The sequence below is a fragment of the Bos taurus genome, chromosome 14 (genome assembly GCF_002263795.3).
Source record: "Bos taurus isolate L1 Dominette 01449 registration number 42190680 breed Hereford chromosome 14, ARS-UCD2.0, whole genome shotgun sequence".
Classification (NCBI taxonomy): domain Eukaryota; kingdom Metazoa; phylum Chordata; class Mammalia; order Artiodactyla; family Bovidae; genus Bos; species Bos taurus.
In genome coordinates, this window is record NC_037341.1 from 33,984,980 (window position 1) to 34,005,278 (window position 20,299).

At 38.7% G+C, this 20,299-nt stretch overlaps 1 protein-coding gene across 14 annotated transcripts in view; it reads right to left on the bottom strand.

The window, feature by feature from the left end:
* The window catches only part of NCOA2 (nuclear receptor coactivator 2), a 285,109-nt gene that overhangs the window by 150,109 nt on the left and 114,701 nt on the right, over positions 1-20,299 (bottom strand). For 4 of the 14 annotated variants that reach the window (XM_025001842.2, XM_025001843.2, XM_059874437.1 and 1 more), the window contains exon 3: positions 15,126-15,254. The exons of 9 other annotated variants lie outside the window; for them this stretch is intronic. The gene's annotated coding sequence lies outside the window, so the exon portion shown is untranslated. Of the gene's footprint in view, positions 1-15,125; positions 20,137-20,299 lie in introns of all 14 variants that reach the window. One more of the 14 variants, XM_059874432.1, reaches the window with a different exon arrangement.

A 20,299-nucleotide genomic window follows, 5' to 3' on the forward strand; every position in this document is an offset into this window, starting at 1 on the left:
CAGCATACAATGTCACTTTGGTAATCTCACTCATCAGATCCCGAGATGTCAATCTCTGATGGCAGCCACTGCCTGGAGAATGAAAGGAAAAGGCTTTTAACGCAGCATTTAAAGGTCTCAAAGCGGGCCTTCTCCTCCTCTCCCATACAAAGGGCTCTCTGGCTTTGCTTGTTCCCTTTTCTTCCTCTTCCTTCAAGCTGTGTCTTGCTGAGACTGCTACATGTTCATCACCTCTCTTCCAGTATCTAAATCTTAGTTATGTTTCAAGACTGGTCACAAGTTTTATCTCCCCACCCCCCCAATCAATGGGTCCTAATTTGGATTCATTCATCCATTCAAATACTGATTGGATGTCAGCATGTGGCAGGAGACATATCCCTGAGGGCACTGGTGGGATGCCTATGTATACTACAGTGAATTAAACCCCCTTGGTCTTTTTGTTAATGTCTGTACATCAATCTTGACTATGCTATAAGCTTCTTAAAGGAACAGATTTATTTTCCCCCCATACAGGAGCTAACATGGTACTCTGCAGTGGTCAGAGTTCAATAAAGATTCTCTGGTTAAATTAATTTTGAAATGAAAAGGTTATATGATCTAATTTTTTGACCAAAAACAATTAATGCTTATCACTGAAGTTTTGAATAATGACAACATTTTCTTGAGAAGTATATTTCTACCCAACAAGATTAATGGACTTGGAGTCAGAAGGTCTTGTTTTAACTTAGGCTCCACTATATTACCTCTGGCCATAATTCTCTCTCTCTCTCATTAGTCTCCATAAAATGAAAACTTCACACCTGTCTGAAGTGTTATGAAGGATGAGTAAATTAGAAAAGACATGTTATTATGTAAGGAAGAGTCTAGGCTTCCTAGGTGGCGCTAGTGGTAAAGAACTCACCTGCCAATGCAGGAGACACAGGAGACAAGGGTTCAATCTCAGGGTTGGGAAGATCCCCTGGAAGAGGGCATGGCAACTCATTCCAGTATTCTTGCCTGGAGAATCCCATGGACAGAGGAGCCTGGTGGGCTACAGTCCAAAGAGTCACAAGAAGTTGGACAGGACTGAGCACACACAGTTGATTTACAATATCATATTCGTTTTGGGTGTGCAACATAGTGATCCAATATTTTTATAGCTTACACTTCATTTAAAGTTATTATAAAATAATAGCTATATTCCTTGTGCTGTATTAATATATGCTTGTTGCTTATTTTCTACACTGCTGCTACTGCTAAGTCGATTCAGTCATGTCTGACTCTGTGTGACCCCATAGAGCCCACCAGGCTCCCCCGTCCTTGGGATTCTCCAGGGAAGAACACTGGAGTGGGTTGCCATTTCCTTCTCCAATGCATGAAAGTGAAAAGTGAAAGTGAAGTCGCTCAGTCGTGTCCGACTCTTAGCAACCCCATGGGCTGCAGCCTACCAGGCTCCTCCGCCCATGGGATTTTCCAGGCAAGAGTACTGGAGTGGGGTGTCGCTGTAGTTTGTATTTCTTAATCCCATACCCCTATCTTGCCCCTCCCCGCTTTCCTTGTCACACTGGTAACCTGTGGTTTGTTCTCTATGTGAGACGGTTTCTTACTTGCTATCTTCACTTGCTTCTTTTACTTTTTAGATTGAAAAGACAGCATGCACACATGCAAGAAAGAGTCTAGTGTTTATCACTTAGTTCAATAACTATCAGGCTATTCTTAACAGATGCCAACATCCTCACCTCCCACAAAAAGTGTTTATAAAGATTCACTCCCTTTCTGCCAGGTGAGAGAGATGACATCTTTGACCAACATATGAAAGAAAAGAGGACCTACAAAAGCAGCCAATTAAAATATTTAATTATATGCTAAGTAATAATCTCAAGTATTCTATATTTAAAATATCTTTATCATTCTATTTATCATATAAAGTTAAGTACAAACAGTAAGTATTTATTACTCTTGTAAGGGGCCAATGTAAATGGTGCTTGGAAAAGAAGAGAGAACAAGAAAACTGCTCTTTAGAATAAACATGATCTCAATAAACTTTCTACTTCCTTTTATATAAAATCATTTTCTATTTGACTTCCTGTGTGAAGTAGGAAACACAGAAATCCATTAATGACTGACTGGTTTGCCTATCTGGTTCCTCAGAAGAAGTATTAACCTCTGCTATACATCCTTGCTGCTCCTGCTTGGTAGAGTTGCCCAGATGAGAAGCTGCATTCAAGGAAATCAGTTTCTACAATTTAGAGTCTGCTCTTGTGATCTTCATTTGGAGCCCATTCTTGGAACCACCATCTCTCTGTCCTAAGATTCAAGGCCCCCCTCCCCACTTTGGCAGTGCCCCAGATCCACTACATCTCTATTTTAGCTACACTAACCCCAGAAAGCTAATTTCTGGCAGACCATTTAGCCTATAGCATATCCTCTAAATTTACTGACACTCAGGGTAGCGACTTTTACATGATATGGCAGCAAACAGAAATCTGCACATTCAGTTTGTTGGCAAAATCTTACATGAATCATAGTTTGACCATTTCTTCCTAGGTCACGTTTCTATACCACAACGCAAAACCTAGGTAACTACTACATAATATTCAAGATTATGGGCGCTGGTGCCAGACCAGTTCAAGTAGTAGCTGCACTAGACATGCTGCCTCAGAAAAAAATTATTTCACGCCTCCATGCCTCAGGTGGTTCTTCCACGAAAGAATAACCACCACCATTACCATCACGACCACCATCACCACGACCTCTTCCTAAGGGCTGTGGCGTGAAATGAGTTAGTAAAACAGCATAGCACCTGATATGAATTCTATACAAATTCTGTACTTTATTTTCCTTTTTGTTTTTTCAAAAATTTATTTCTTTTTAATTGAAGGATAATAACTATATTGTGTTGGTTTATGCCATACATCAACATGGATCAGCCCTGGGTATACCAATATCCCCTCCCTCCTGAAATTCTCTACTTTTAAGAGAAAGAAACACCAGTTACTAGAGGAATAAGCTGTAAGTATACTTTTAATAATTTAACAGTAAGTTGAGCAAGCATCTTTCTGGTTGAGTAGATTCTTTTAAGCTTAAAAAAAAAACGGTTAAGTATGATATTAGCTGTCTACTCAGTTCATCTGTTAGGACAAATACTTATAATTTCATTCCTAACAGGTTGAATGTTTTTTACAGGAAAAAGTGTTCACTAGAGAAAAATGTGCAAAGTAGGGAAAAGTGAGGAAAGAAGGGAAACACTCATATTTCTACTCTCTGAAGATACTATTCAACAAAAATTAACAATTTTTAACAAAACGTAATTTTAAAAAATCAGTTGTATAAAAATGAATCCTACCATTCATTTTCACCTAACAGCATCACAAAGTATTTTTCATTATTTCAGCTTTTGGAAATACAATTTTAATAGTGCCATAATATTTCAAATTGAGTTCATATATTTCAAAGCAAATATAGGTAGGCTTTTCTTATGATAACTGTAACCAATATATAAAACACATATATTTATATTCTGTTAATCTAAATTCATCCTCAAAAAAAAAGCAAACCTTATAGATATGCCTATGCTGAAACTTTAATTTCCAATCTAATAGCTTGTGGTGCCTTCAGTTCAGTTCAGTTGCTCAGTCGTGTCCGACTCTTTGCAACCCCACGGACTGCAGCATGCCAGGCTTCCCTGTCCATCACAGGATGCCTTAGGTTATACATAGAACGTATGTTACATAAAACACATATTCACCAAAACCTCAACTACAAATTTTACCAGATTCAACACATACCATTTTGTTTGATTAACAGCAACCACTGAAAATGTTTTCTTTACAAAAACAATCAGGGAAGCACCATGGTTTGATAACATCAGTCACTGAACTGTGAAGGTGAGAGTCAGGATTCGTGTCCCAGCACAGCCCAAAAGTAACTATGCAAGAGCCAGAAAATTGTTTACTGATTATAGGCTTTAACTTTTTTTTTTTTTTTTTTTTAAGGCTTTAACTTTAAAGGAATTGTATAATTTCCAGGGCCCCTTCCAGCTCTAAAAGAAAGATGCTAAGAAATAAAGATGGTTACAGTACCAGCACCTACATGCAAATTACTACCACAGGATGGATGATTCTCACTGACAGAAATCATATCCCAGCATCTAGAATTATGTTCAGAGCTATCTCAGACAGCCTGTACTTCCATGCTATGTAAATTTTCTTTAAAATTAAAAAAATAAAATACAAATTCTACTTTAGACTTTCCTGCCATCTTTTCACATACAACAACTAAAAATTAAATATTTACAGTTGTTTTTGTCGAAGAAACTCTGGCTTCTGTGGCACACAAGAAAACTTATTTTGAAACCTGCTTAGCCAACAGAGTGTCAATACTGTCAGTTCAAATAAATACACTGTGCGGTTGATAAAGAAGAACGCTGTATGAAATTATGCTTGAATTCATTTATTTGGAACACATACCTATGAGCAATTAGATAAAAGACAACAATGATGAATTACCTACTCCATATTTATTTACAATGGAGTATCTGCTTTGTAGGAGTTTTCAAAGCAGATTAAATAAGCAACTAAAAATTTATGAATGCACTTCAGAATGCTAATTTTGTTAAAATTGTGTTTATTTGTAATATGTAATAAGAGGGAAGATACATGTTGAAAAATAGATCTTGGCCCATTAAAGAAAGCAACCCAGGTATACACATTTTTTTTATTTTTTAAACATTTCCTTGAAGCAAGGAGGAGCCCTCTCTTTACTGTCTTTCAAATACACATTCACTCCTGGTCCTAATTATAAACAAAATGCAGTACAGTAAACGACAGGTGTGCACTGTCTCTTTCTTGAGTTAATAGAAAATAATACACTCAAAGAAATGGGGCAAAGTCAGCACCAGACTACTGTCAAGGAGACTGAGCTTATTAATATTAATTTTTTACATGTTTCCTCTGACTAAACGTACCTGTAATTGGTACCCTGGTTGTAAATTTAAACTGTTACACTTATGTAATAAGCAGTCGTTATGCGCCTTCTTTTGTGTTCTCTAATGGGAAAACTAAGATGCTCTTTCCCCTTTTTAAATTAAATGCCTGAGTAAAGTATGATTTTTAGGAGAACAAATACTCAACTTCTTAAGTTGTAAATTACTAAAAGCTGCTCTCCCCAGACTTGCCTGTGTAGAAACTACAGTGATTAAATGCTTTCCAGAGCTTACATGTTAGTGCTTTCAACTTCAGAAACTAAAACCAGGATCATGTCAGCTCTCTGTTCTGCCAAGCTCCAAACAAAGGGTGAGCAATGCACAGTGGGACCGGGTCCTGGGCACTCTGAGAGGGGCGGAAACGTCCCAGAGACCCAGAATGACCGAAGACCGTCTGCTTCTGAGCCCATGTGTCCGCAAACATGGCTTCTGCACATTAAACCGGCAGAACTGACCCTCGTTCCTGAGCCACTGCCTCACCAAGGAAGTTCCCAGCTAAAGCCCTTTACTCTCCGCAGAAGAGATTTCAGACAGATTCTACAAACTGAATAAGGAGATTGGAAAAATGTAGGGATTCTGCACACAGGCATAACTACTGAAAGAAATAAAGTACATGTATTTTGAGTCAACTGATTTCCAACTTAGAGAAACTTAGTTGTAAAAATAAAGAGCTGTGAAGACACATTTTTTTGTGTCTTCATGTATTTCAGAATGTGTTCAAACTTGGTACACTCTGCAGTGTCTCTGAAACTTCAAGCTTTTTCACTTCTCTTCTCCCATCTTTAAATTGCCTGTAAACTTTCATCACCCGTATCCTGCTGCAGGTACAGACATGGCTAAAACGCATTCAGCCCAGAAGGAGGGCTGTTTACAGAAATTAAGCCACATTCAGTCAAAGCAAAGCGCGTGCTTCAACACGAAGAGCCTACCCCCTCCTCCAAAACATCCTTAGTAGCGTCTGTCTGACTTATCTGCACATCTCCTCTACTCTTCCCTAAGTCTTCTTTGTCATTTTTGTTTCTATTACCCTAAGCTTTTCCTTTCATAACAGGGAGGGAGGTAGGAGGAGGGTTCCAGTGGGAGAGGGGTTCCAGAGGCAGAGGACATATGTACACCTGTGGCTGACTGATGTTGATATATGGCAGAAACCAACACAATAATGTAACATAATTATCTTCCAATTACAAAAAAAAAAAAAGGCTAGAGAAACTTTCTTCTGACCATAGATTTAATAGCGCAGTCTCTTAAACTCCAGGTCTAAAAGCAGAGAATCCCTTTGCTCCACCTCCTAACATCTGTCACAGGAGTCAGATTACAAATCAACTCAAATGAGGGGATCAAGGAGGGTGGAAGTGAAGAGGGAACACGGGAAAAGGAGCAACTTGCTTACTGGTTAGGTCACTGGTAGAAACCATAATATAGTTTCAATTCTTTGACAATCATATCATGCAAAGTAGCATTAAATTGAATGTTTAATGTTTGAAAAAAAGAGAATATTCTAGTTTCCTAAATAGAAATCCTCTTTAAAGATGTAAAATGGTAATCCTTTTACTGTTCAATCTATGGAGATTTGTTAAACACATATGAAAAAAATGAAGAAAACTGCTCTTTCATTCTGAGTTTTTTAAAAGTCACTTTTAATGGCCATCAGAATTAATAACAGAAAAATACATTAATTACAAACCAACTTATTCATTGTATGTAGCTACTTTTGCATTTTATTAGAAAAATAACTTAATCTCTGATGTTTTCTATTTTTAAAACTGACCTGTGTACTGCTTTTAATACTTGATTCTAAATCTTCTGAGATTACTGAAGTAGACAAAGAGATTAATCAGTACCTATTTATGGGTTGCCAAAATATACTTTTAATTCTTTAAATGCTAAGAAAAGCCTAAGAGAGTTGGCAAACATCTCAGAAATCTGTGTCTAAATGGTTTTAACTTATAACTTTATGCCGAACAAACGTATTTCAAGGAAACATCAGACTAAAGCAACAATAAAAACTTGTAAAATGCTGAATATTTTAGGTACTACATGGTTCTCTAATACATACAAACACCCAAAAGGCAATTTAGATCCAACTTTACTCCATTAAAACACTGAAGTTCCCAGAGTATGGAGTGTAACCTGATCGTAACTGCTATGAAGGGGGAGGGCTGACTATACGCTAAATCTTGCCATCTGTAGGTGCTTGGCTTTACACAATTCCAGTTTTTGGTGTTTTTTTTTTTTAAATAGGTTCAAAAGTTTACAGTATATTTTTCTATTTACTACCAGCCACAAAATTATTTTATGTTATGTCATCCTTAAACAATTCTCAGAGCGATTTGGGTATATCCAATCATAAATTTGCACAAGAGCTCTATCTCCAAATCCATTCACATTCATATTATGAACAGTCTTTAATGGTAAAGCAAATAATACTTATTTATATATTTAGGAAAAAGACTGTTGTTGTCGTTCACTTACGAAGTCGTGTCTGACTCTGCGACCCCATGGACTGTAGTACGCCCGTCTTCTCTGTCCTTCACTGTCTCTCAGAGTATGCTCAAACTTGTCCACTGAGTCAAGGACACCATCCAACCATCTCATCCTGTCATCCCCTTCCTCTGCTCTCAGTCTTTCCCAGAATCAGGGTCTTTTCCAAAGAGGATTAAACCTCCCCCAAAATAATTCTCCCAAAGATACTACTTCTAGAATGTAACAATTATTCTAACTCTAAGACTCCTATATGAAAATACTGATGGCTTGCAACCCAGCAATTCACAAAGATGGTGAACTGAAAAGAATTCATACTCAGGACCTCAATTTTGTTATTACTAAGTGAACTCTACTTATATTCAAGATGCTCACTAATTTCCACTCATTTCACCTGTAATGTTCACAAGAGAAACACTGATGCTCTGTCTTCCACGACTGGGACTCAGGACTGCAGAACTGTCACAGTGAGTTAGACCAAACAGATCTACAGTACAATTAAACACATTAAAACATCTGCATATACGGAGCCCATACATGGCTAATAAAAAGGCCCTTTCACCAAACCAGTAGGCTGATCTGTAGTTCTGATGATTTTAAATTAGCAACCACTCCAAAATTCAAAAAAAGGCCAAATATACCACTTTCTAAAATTCTCTCACTTTGGGTCTATTTCTCTCCATTACAGTTATCAAATTTCACTTGCCAAACTCTATCCTTAATTAATCACAGGAAATTCCCAGTAAATTGAAATCATCACTATAAATTCAGTAGGAGTAACGCGAAAACATCAAAGGGTAAAATATAGTCTTTAAAAAGAAATAAGAGAGCAACAACATACAGCTGCAGTTTACCATCTAAAAGAATTGTAGACCTAAAAATATTATATAAAATCATGCAAATCTGACTTCTATTTTCAATATATAAGGAGAATTTAGTATTTAAAATTTAAAAACCCTGAGTCCTATTTTTAAACTGAATAATTTGGCAGTACATATGATCAACTCCTATCTAAACTATTTTACTAGGAATCTGATATATTAAAATGAGTTAAATCAATGTAGTATTACTCTAATCTTAAAAACAAAAAATCCGAGCTGACTGAAGAGGAACAAGTTTAGTGAAGAAAATATGAAAGAAATTTTGAATTAATGTTTCTAATTAGCAAAGGCTTTCACACAGACTTCAAAGCAAATTTCCTTTTCCCAATTAATTAGAACACCAACACAAAGAATTAGACTCTAATTGACAATTCTTGCAGAGAACTAACATGACCAAACAGTAGAATACATGTTCTCTAATTTTTAGAAACTTGTGACAAAAATCCTATTTAGATTGATAGATAGATAGATGGTGGTTCTTATACTTAAATAAGAACACCTTTGAAAATCATCAAGCCTGTGTAGCTGACAGTGTGGCTGAAATATTCTGGCCAAAAAATAAGCTCACTCTGCTCAAAGTAACATTAAATTTGGCAAAGAGCTTTTTGTCAACTTAAACATAATGTAAAATCCTGACTCAAAACACTTCTGAAAAAAAAAAAAAAATCTAGAATTGTTCCTCTTTCTGTTAATGATTCCCTAATTATTACAGACATATTTCAATGTTGGCCATTAACTTAGATAGGAGAATTTTACAATACACACAGAGAATTCCAACTGCTTCCTCCAAGATAAAAAGAGGCACGATACTAATGTGAAATGGATATGCCTAAATTAAATGGAAAGAGAGAAAAATTAAGAAAGAAATCTGGGACAGGACCCATAACAACACTGCAATTAAAAAGATAAGGAAAGGAAATTCTCAGGAAACACAAATAAATCCTCCAGCCTCTTAAGATGAGGGACTTGCTCGTAAGGGGAAAAAGATTAACATTAAAGAATAGCAAATTGAGGGGATTTTAGAAACAAATTCAAAAATATTGCAGCAAAGCTTTCTGAGTGCCAAATTTTAAATGTAGGTACCCTTACAATTTTCAAAACAATTCTCTAAAGTTCTGACGTGCAGACCTTTTAAAAATACAGACATCATCAACAGATACATGGTATTTTAAATTTTCTGATAATTCTTCATTCTGTATCATGACATTTTTCCTAATATTTTTCTGTGTCATTTTACAAGTAAAATATTTTTAGAATCAATAACAAAATGATAAAGTATAAATATACTAAAGCGAAAATACCTTGTATTAAAAGAATTTCTAAGATTCTTTCCAGGCAGACCTTACAGAGTTTCTCCAACTCCACACTTATTCCCCAATCCCAACCATGGGAAATTCCCTATAAATTCTCATTTCCTTGTTTTCTTTAAAAGACTTCATTGTTTTTTTCCCCCTGATTAGTTCAGCAATCATATAAAAACAAAATGAGACAAAAGAGCCAAAATGGTTTGCAGAATATTTTTGCAATAAAGTGTAACTGACAGAAGTCACCTAAGAGACGAAACACTATACCCTGATCTGTAATTCTATATATCTTCCTAATTAGAGCATGCTTTCCCTGGTGGCTCAGACCATAAAGCATCTGCCTACAATGCGGGAGACCTGGGTTCAATCCTTGGGTCAGGAAGATCCCCTGGAGAGGAAATGGCAACCCACTCCAGTACTTTTGCCTGGAAAATCCCATGGATGGAGAAGCCTGTTAGGCTACAGTCCATGGGGTCGCAAAGAGTTGGACACGACTGAGTGACTTCACTTTTGCTTTTTTTCATTTTCTATCACTCTACATTTTTGCTCTGCATCATCATCATCATCTCTTGCCTTTTTTTTTTTTTTTGGTCCCAAGTAATTATCTTTCCTTTTCAAAAAAAACAAAAGTTACATGAGATGTTTAAGGATTCGCCTTTGAAGATGCCCAAGATGCTAAAGCTTTTCAGTTAAATGAAACTGACCCTGAAAGTATTTTAAACAAGTCCAAATCTCTGCGTGTTAAAATAAATTCTTTCTAAACTATATTTATATTGTCTCATATCCTTGTTGAAGAGTGTACTTTTGTAATATATTAATAGTAGTTTTAAAGGTTAGAGAGTTAAGATATTTTACTCCTATACTAAATGCTCTACAAATGCTAATTTTAGGTCGCATCTTAAGTTATTAATATTTTACATGCATTTGTTAATCAGCAGGATTTTACTGTCATTTCTTTTTTATGAATATATCATACTTTATCCATTCTCCTGTTGCTACACATTTAAGGGCTTTTTCTCCAGTTTTATGCTATCTTCTCATTGTTCATTTCTTGATGTATTTTATATGCCTGTTTCTACCAGCTGGTCTTCTGTTTTCTAGATAAATTAAGGGTGACTTTACTCCCATATTCATACTTTTAATAATAACTTTACTCAGATATTCACATATTATACAATTCAAATGGTATTAATTTGTACAATTCTGTGGTTTTCAATACATTCATAAAATTGTATAATTAACAGCTCCATCACTTTTAGTACATTTTTATCACTCTTCAAAGAAACCTCATTAGCAACCTCTCTAAATTTCTCCAACCACAGCCCAGTTCCTGGCAACCACTAACCTTTCTATTTCTACCAGTTTGCCTATTCTGTACAATATGTGGCCTATTATTACCAGCTTCTTTCACCAAACATAATGTCTTCAAGGCTAATCCATTCTGTAGCATGTACCAGTACTTCTTTTTATTGCTAAATAATAGTCTATAGTGTGACTACACCACATTTTATTTATCTTGCTGATAGACATTTGGATTGTTTTCACTTTATGACAGTTATGAATAAGGTTGTTATGAGCATTCTCATGTTCATATTTTTATAAATACAGAAAATCTACTAATCAGTTTTTGCTAATAGCAGAATGGAGATAGATCACAGGGACCCTGGATATCCAAAGAAGACAAAGTCAGGTCATCTGTAGGACCTGAAATGAGTCCTCTACCCCTGAGTCTTCAATTACCACCTTCCCACATGGGTTTGATCCCTGGGTCAGGAAGATCCCCTGGTGAAGGAAATGGCAACCCACTCCAGTATTCTTGCCCGGGAAATCCCACAGACAGAGGAGCCTGGGGGGCTGCAGTCGATGGGGTTGCGAAAGAGTTGGACATGACTTAGCAACTAAACAACAACACACAGCAACCAAACTGCTTTACTACTGCTCAGCTCTGCATTATATAAGCCATCGGCTCTGCCACCAACTCTGTGCTCCCCTCATCATCTCACCTGGATTACTTCAATGGCATAAATGTGGCTCAGCCTCCAGTGCTGTCCTCCAGACCAGAGTATTCGTTCCAGAATACAAATTTCCTCAGTCCATTTTCCTGCATCAAACCCTTCAATAGCTCCCCAAGGCATTTAAGATGAAAGTAAAAATGCCTTTCTAAGGAACAGACTCTCAGATGATCTGGCCTCAACAACCTCTGCGGTCCTGACCTCTGACTATGTCTGTGGCATCTATAAGAAATTATCCGGTAATTACCCTCTCTCCCCACTGGACCTTTATACAGGCTGCCCTCTCTGCCTGGAACTGCCCCCATGTCCCCATGGGTGCTTCCCTAAGTTACAGAACTGTTTATACTCCACCTTCTTATAGCCATCATTTCTGTGATAATATAAACTCTGAATGAGAAAAATTTGTGATTTTTCTCACAGTTAGTGGTGTGGTGGTTTAGTTGCTAAGTTGTGTCTGATTCTTGAGGCCTCCTGGACTATAGCCCGCCAGACTCCTCTGCCATGGGATTTCCCAGGCCAAGAATACTGGAGTGGGTTGCCATGTCCTTCTCTAGGGGATCTTCCCACCCCAGGGATCGAACCCAGGTCTCCTGTACTGCAGGTGGATGCTTTATTGACTGAGCCACCAAGGAAGCCCCTGTAGTTAGTGGATCTAGTCCAGTGAATGGCATAGAGTGGATTCTCAACACATATTTGTGGTTGTGACGAGAGAATGTGACTTACTGGCATATTCAATAATTCTGATGAGTAAGTAGGACTTTTTGAGGCTTGGGCTTGAAAAAAGATGAGTGAAAAAATCCCATAAAACAACAAACCTTAATCTTGGCCTAGTCTCTCTCAAGTTGAAGCAAGTAACCCTCCACCATCAGGTCATAGGACGCTATCAGGAAAGAAACATTCTCTTTAAAGGGGAATGCTGGCTGTTAAAGTGATGAAGGCCAGAGCTGCCAAGGGCCTTCTCTGCCATCACATAAGGTCGTAATTGAAAAAAGAAACCAACACAGAACGAAAGTGGAGACAAAGGAAAGAGAGAAGTTTCTGGATGACATCATATAAATCTCCCATCCAGATGTGCCCAGAGCTGGCTGTGGCCTTGGACTTCCCAGATATGTGAGAAAATAAACTCCAGTATGGCTCATACTAGTCTGAGTGTCTTTTGGATGGCCCAAAGATTCCAGGGCTACACAGAACCATCTACCTGTGTTAGTCTCTAATTAGGCAGCAAAATAAATGACTATACTTATTTTTCATTGCTGGTGCCATTTTACACTCTATAAACTAAACATTAGTATAGTTGAAAGCCTAGGCAAAGAATATGCCCTCCGCTTAGGGATACCCTAGTGGAAGGCAAGATTCCTAGTAACAGAGCTGGACTCCAACTGCTTCCTTTGGTGGGTGAAACAAAGCAAGAAGGTTCCCAGAGCCGGGCAGAAGCCTAAGCCCCCTGGAAACTGGGACACCTGAAGCTTTCAGGATGATAAAAGCCGGCACCAGAATTAGACCATCTGAGAGCGGACCACAATTCAGTAGGAATTCAGGTTACTTACTTTAAAGTCCTGGACACTTTTTTTTTTTAACTGACACAAAACTACAGGTAAATCAAAATTCATTTATTTTCCAGGGAATCAACTTGATGCAACTAAAGGATCAGGTATGGTTATGTAGAATTCTTCCTCATTTCATGTAAGATGTAGAAATACTGAATTTTACACACAGTCCACCAACTACTTCCTATGGATGAATTAAGAAGGGCAGAGCCAGTTCAGCAGGTGTTCATGAATCCAAATTGGTTATTCATCTGAACTACATTTCTTTTCTTAAAAGATAGGGTGAAATATGGAAATTAAGACTTACTGTGTCCTCAGTGACTCATATGGACTACAGGAGAAAGAAAAGTATGAAGAATCAAAAAACTGGACTTGGGTGCAGGCACCTGCCTGTATGCCCTTGGAGCTTTTCCTGACCAAGTTTCAGTTCTTCCTCACAGGAGTTCATCCTATCCTTTACCACCAGGCCCCTTTCTCTAAAGAGCAGCTTTGCCTTACACCGTTGGTGACTTCCCACTGCAAGTAAAAATATCAAGGGTGAAGGTCAGTGCGGGCTGAGTAGGAGCAATGTCACACCAGGTATAGCTATCTTCTGGGGGCACGAGGCGGGGGGACGAGGGGCACACGTTATCAGGCAGCCCGACTGTGGATGCTCCTGAGGAAAAGGCTCATGAAGCATCGTGAGTATATTAGGAACCCCAGGTGTGAAGATGCTTCTGCAGTGACTAAAATCCCTCTGCCATTCACAAAGCAGAAGCGGTTAGTAATACGGAAAACATGTGTGCCATAGATGAGGGGAAAAGGTAGGGGAATTGCAAGTGATGGGAGAATATTCCCAGAAAAGACTCTGAACTAGAAAATTCATCGCCCTGCTGAATTTTCTCGGGTAGTAGCGACCAACGGAACAATACTGAACAGAATTAGAGGCCTCCCAGCAAAGGGAGACGAACCCCAGAGTCCTGATGATACCACACAGCAGGTGTATTCATAGCTACTTAACTCACGGTGTCTGTTTAGAAAAAGCATTGAGCTTCAGAATTCTAGGTTTTCACGTCTGCAAAATGGCAAGTATATGACAAAACCACCATCAGCCTGCTCCTGAGATGATAAACCTGGTTCATTGTTTATTATTCAAAGACCTCCTAAAACGTATGACCATAATGTCCTATTTTAGTAAATATGACAATCTAAAGATAATTTCCTCTTCCTCTGTGATTTAAGACCTTGTGCTCCTTAGGACTACCACTCTGAATACTAGGTACCAATACAAAAGAATGGAACTCCATAAGGGGTAGGAGATAACAAACACGGAAGGTCTCTGGGCCCCCACAAATTCTTCAGTGTGTAAACGCATGTGTTATTTTCTAACTTCTTTTTAGGAGACTCAAGACCAATGTACAAGAAAAATATTATTATTAATTTCAGCATCTCAGCATGGGGCTCACGTTAATCTCAGTTCAGGATACCCAACTAGATGTATACAGATTGATTATAAAGGTTAAGAAAGATATGCACACATCTACTAATACAAAAGCACTTATCAAAAAAGGGGGCTGGATGGGCAAGAGAACTCTTCACTGAACTGCATCTGTACTACCAAGTAATTCCTATGAAATTAGGCAGGTCACTGGATTTGTTTTTTCCCCAACTGTAAAATCTCCCTTGTATAAATGACAAGATTCTTTCAAAATCAGGGATGACAGTGTCAGCTGGCTAGTGCTGAGTCTGGTATTATGTTGAATCCAAGTGACAGGATCCACTTCTGATGTACTGTGCCATTCAAAGTGACCACAGGTCCCATTTTTCTAAAATGCTAATACACTCATTTTCTGTGTGTACACTGAGTTCACTTCATATTGGATTTTCATTTTCACCCCAGAAGGCCCCCCTAGCATGGCAAGGCACTGAGAAAAGAAGTAGGGAAAGGCAGAGCTCACCCTCCGGCTTGCAGGCTCAACTCCACACTGCTCCTCCTCTGGTGAATGCCTGTTGTGCCCCAATGCTAACTGTTACCTTACTAATCGAGATTATCCATTAAAACCGAGAAAAGACTTCCAGAGATGTTCCTGGCAAGAGACAGAAAACGAGTGGGGAATTTACACTATGCCAGATACTAGAATCATTGCTTTAGGGATACGCTACTTACTCTATGGCTTTCCCAGCAGTCCAGTGGTAAAGAATCCGCTTGCCAATGCAGGAGATGCAAGAGACGTAGGTTCGATCCCCGGGGCAGGAATTGGTAACCCACTCCAGTACTCTTGCCTGGAGAATCACATGAACAGAGGAGCCTGGCGGGCTACAGTCCACAGAGCCACAAGGAGTCGGACACAGAGAAGGCATGCAGCGGCACTTACACTGCACATTTCATTTCCTCCAAGCCCAAAGCATTTGTAACGCCCAAATGCTGTGCATTTTAAATGGTCATTCGTGGGTTTTGCTTTTTTAAGATTAACTGCAGGGTCACAATGGACTTCTCTTTGTAATCTAACAGATTCTGATGTATTGAGTCCAGGAAAAAGAAACAGCATAGCCAAGGTCTCACAGCCACGGGCTGGGGCCACTCTGATGAACTGCCCACTGGCTCTTCTGCAAGTCTGTTTTAGTCCTGCCTTTCCTAATGTAAGACACACAGCTGAGGACTGGGGCTTAAGTTTTTTATTTGCTATGCCACTGCTAGAGCAATCAGTTACAAAAGAAACAAAAAAAGTGCTAAAGTCTTTATGTAATCTACCTGGCAAATATTCTAAATTAAAGACAACACTGCTAAAACAGCAGTTTTGAATATGCCATAGCATATTTCATTTGGTGTTTCATTTGGTGATATTTTGAGCAAATTTTCTCCCTCTTTCTCACAAGTTTACTCTCACAAATTTAGAAATATAAATGTTCACAAAGTACTCCTTTGGAATAAATGAGTGACAGAGAGCCCCTCCTTTTAAAAAAATCACTCTCTCATTTCCTTAGTAGATGCCTACCAACAATGACAACAACTCTTGACAAAGGCAGCGTACACTGGAAATGTGATGGAATATTCACATGACTACCTGTTGGGAGTCTAAAGGTAACATGCTTAATCACTGCTTTTTATTCCTCAGAACCTCTAGGACTCTGTGCTCCCAAACTAACAATTTGTGCAAAGCTCTAGTTGGGAAGAAATTTTAAGAATAAATGCCCTTCTCTTTCTTTCATTTCTTTCTTCTCCCCCTAGGAGGGGACTTTACAAGGTGTAAGTAAGAGGAAGTGAGGAAGTAATCACAATGAAAACATTTAAGAAAAGACATTTTAGTAAAAATACTCAGTGATTTTCAAGAGGGACAAATCCTAGGAAATTGACTTTTTAGGTGCTAACCCGTCATTTCTTAAAAGGTTTCTAGCTCTCATCATATTTATTTCTTCTTACTAGGCTAGAAAGGAAAAAATATAAAGGGGAGGGAACCTCAACTCTCTGGCCCACTCTCGCCTATCTCTACTTTGTTACTCAGTGCCTTGTCAGATCATTTGTGGTTACCTTGTGAGTTTCATTTCTTAAGTGATTGTATGTATGTATGAAAGTGTGTGTGTGTGCACGCACTATTAAAGATGATTTCAACTGATTACTGGGCTCCTGCTCAGGAAAGAAGGCTTGCCTCTTTCCCTGCTGCAGTATAAGTTAAGACTTTTAAGGCTTAAAATAGATAGGAAACATCAGGAGGCAAAAAAGGAGAGAAAGGGTAGAGTCTATGGTCTGGACAATAGGTAGAGCTCAACTGGGAACTGCTGTTGAGATGCTGATCTGAAATTTTCAGAAATGTAACTCAACCTAGACTAGAACAGGAATCAGAGAAATGAGGAATAGAAGCCGACCATGAGGAAAAGGAAGAAAAGGAGGAAGAGCAAAGCTAATTTTTAAAAAGCAATGTTCTAAGTGCTAGGCATTGTTCTAACTGCATTACGTGAATATGCTCAATATGACAAAACCACACAGTAGAGAAAGAAGAGATGTCTTAGGGGGGCAGGGAGATGGAATGTGAATAGGAAGAATAGATTAGACTCAAGTTGATATTAACAATAAAGAGCCCTCCCTGAAAAGATACATGCACCCCAATGTTCACTGCAGCACTGTCTACAACAGCCAAGACATGGAAGTAACCTAAATGTCCATCAACAGAGGAATGGATAAAGAAGATGGGGTACATATATACAATGGAATATTGCTCAGCCATTAATAAGAATGAAATAATGCCATTTGCAGCAACATGGATGTACCTCACTCAGTTCAGTTCAGTCACGCAGTTGTGTCCGACTCTTTGAGACCCCATGAACCACAGCATGCCAGGCCTCCCTGTCCATCACCAACTCCCGAAGTCTACCCAAACCCATGTCCATTGAGTCGGTGACTCCATCCAACCATCTCATCCTCTGTTGTCCCCTTCTCCTCCTGCCCTCAATCTTTCCCAGCATCAGGGTCCTTTCAAATGAGTCAGCTCTTCACATCAGGTGGCTAAAGTATTGGAGTTTCAGCTTCAACATCAGTCCTTCCAATGAATACCCAGGACTGATCTCCTTTAGGATGGACTGGTTGGATCTCCTTGCAGTCCAAGGAACTCTCAAGAGTCTTCTCCAACACCACAGTTCAAAAGCATCAATTCTTTGGTGCTCAGCTTTCTTTATAGTCCAATTCTCACATCCATACATGACCACTGGAAAAACCACAGCCTTCACTAGACGGACGGACCTTTGTTGGCAAAGTGATGTCTCTGCTTTTTAATATGCTGTCTAGGTTGGTCATAACTTTCCTTCCAAGGAGTGTCTTTTAATTTCATGGCTGCAATCACCATCTGCAGTGATTTTGGAACCCAGAAAAATAAAGTCTGTCACTGTTTCCACTGTTTCCCCATCTATTTGCCATGAAGTGATGGTACCGGATGCCATTATCTTCGTTTTCTGAATGTTGAGCTTTAAGCCAACTTTTTCACTCTCTTCTTTCACTTTCATTAAGAGACTCTTTAGTTCTTCTTTGCTTTCTGCCATAAAGGTGGTGTCATCTGCATATCTGAGGTTATTGATATTTCTTCTGGCAATCTTGATTCCAGTTTGTACTTCATCCAGCCCAGCGTTTCTCATTATATACTCTGCATATAAGTTAAATAAGCAGGATGACAATATACAGCCTTGACGTACTCCTTTTCCTATTTGGAACCAGTCTGTTGTTCCGTGTCCAGTTCTAACTGTTGCTTCCTGACCTGCATACAGGTTTCTCAAGAGGCAGGTCAGGTGGTCTGGTATTTCCATCTCCTTCAGAATTTTCCACAGTTTATTGTGATCCATACAGTCAAAGGCTTTGGCATAGTCAATAAAGCAGAAATAGATGTTTTTCTGAAACTTGCTTTTTCGATGATCCAGCAGATGTTGGCAATTTGATCTCTGTTCCTCTCTCTGCCTTTTCTAAAACCAGCTTGAACATCTGGAAGTTCACGGTTCACGTATTGCCGAAGCCTGGCTTGGGGAATTTTGAGCATTACTTTACTAGCGTGTGAGATGAGTGCAATTGTGCAGTAGTTTGAGCATTCTTTGGCATTGCCTTTCTTTGGGATTGGAATGAAAACTGACCTTTTCCAGTCCTGTGGCCACTGCTGAGTTTTCCAAATTACCTAGAGAGTATCATACTGAGTGAAGTAAGTCAGACAAGGAGAAGGAGAAATATATGACATCCCTTATACGTGAAATCTAAAAAGAAATTATACAAATGAACTTACTTACAAAACAGAGAGAGACTCACAGACTTAGACAACAAACTTATGGTTGCCCGGGGGAAGGGACAGTTAGGGACTTTGCAATGGTCATGTACTCACTGCTATATTTCAAATGGATAACCAACAAAGACCTATTACATAGCACATGGAACTCTGCTCAATGTTATGTGCCAGCCTGGATGGGAACAGGGTTTGGGGGAGAATGGATACCTGTATATGTATGGCTGAGTCCCTTCACTGTTCACCTGTAACTACCACAACACTGTTAACTGGCTATTCCCCAATACAAAATGTTTTTGATGTTAAAAAAAAATTAATAAAAATTTAAAAAGAAAAAAAAAAGAAATAAAGTGTCCTCAAGGTAGGTTTTACTTCAATAATCCTGCATCTTTTCTCTGTGTCCAAGGCACCTGCAACTGACTACCCTTAAAAATGTAGATGATATTCTTATATTAAAGCAGTAACCATTAACCATTTCTTAAAACCTCTTCAACATGAGGTAGTATACTTCAATTAGAGAATCTATCAGATATAATATATTAACCTCTAGTAGGTAAATTAAAATCTAAGAATCTACTCAGAACTTAGGATAAACCCACATGTTACGGCTTCTTCCTGATCAATAAAAGCAGGAAAATTGATAATCTAGTTGGACTGGGCGTGGAGTGCAGTAGTCACCATTCTGCATTCTCAGGACACTTTCAGCTCAGATGTAACCAGCAGTTGTTTTTCTGTCTTTGTGGCAATTGAGTCCCATCCACAAGACACCCTGTGTTTCTCTTTCATTTCTAGCTACTCCCATTGTAATGATCCACAAAACACAGCAGAGTAGTAGATGTCACAGCAAGATAGCCACAGGTCAAGAGTGTGCAGAGGGACCGCCATGGGGCCCAGTGTCCCTCACCTTCCCACCCCGTACACCTGCTACAATACCTTATTCTGTATGTGTGGTTACATTGTTTTGTAATCCCATTTATGTAACTTAACATTTGTTCTCCATTTCTCTTCTTACATAAAAGATGTGGGTGGGACAAAGGCCATATATTTTGCTTCTGAAACCTAAAACGTTCCTATTTTACTCTGGGCACAATAACTGCTCCAAAATGAAAACAGACTAATTTGGAAAACACCACCAGTTGGCCAGGGAATGAAAAACAAGTCAGAGATTCACCTGATCAAGAAGTTCCATTTGCATCACTAAAGGAGGCGACTCGATCTACGAAAGAGGACAGAGTTGAGGAATATATAGTCCTAGCTTCATATTCTAGAGCAACCTGCCCTCTTATATGACACTGATTAAACTCCATGAGTCTCAGAAATTTCCAAGATAAAATGTAGATAATCCAAGCTGAGGGGAGTACAAATTTGATGGAATAAGG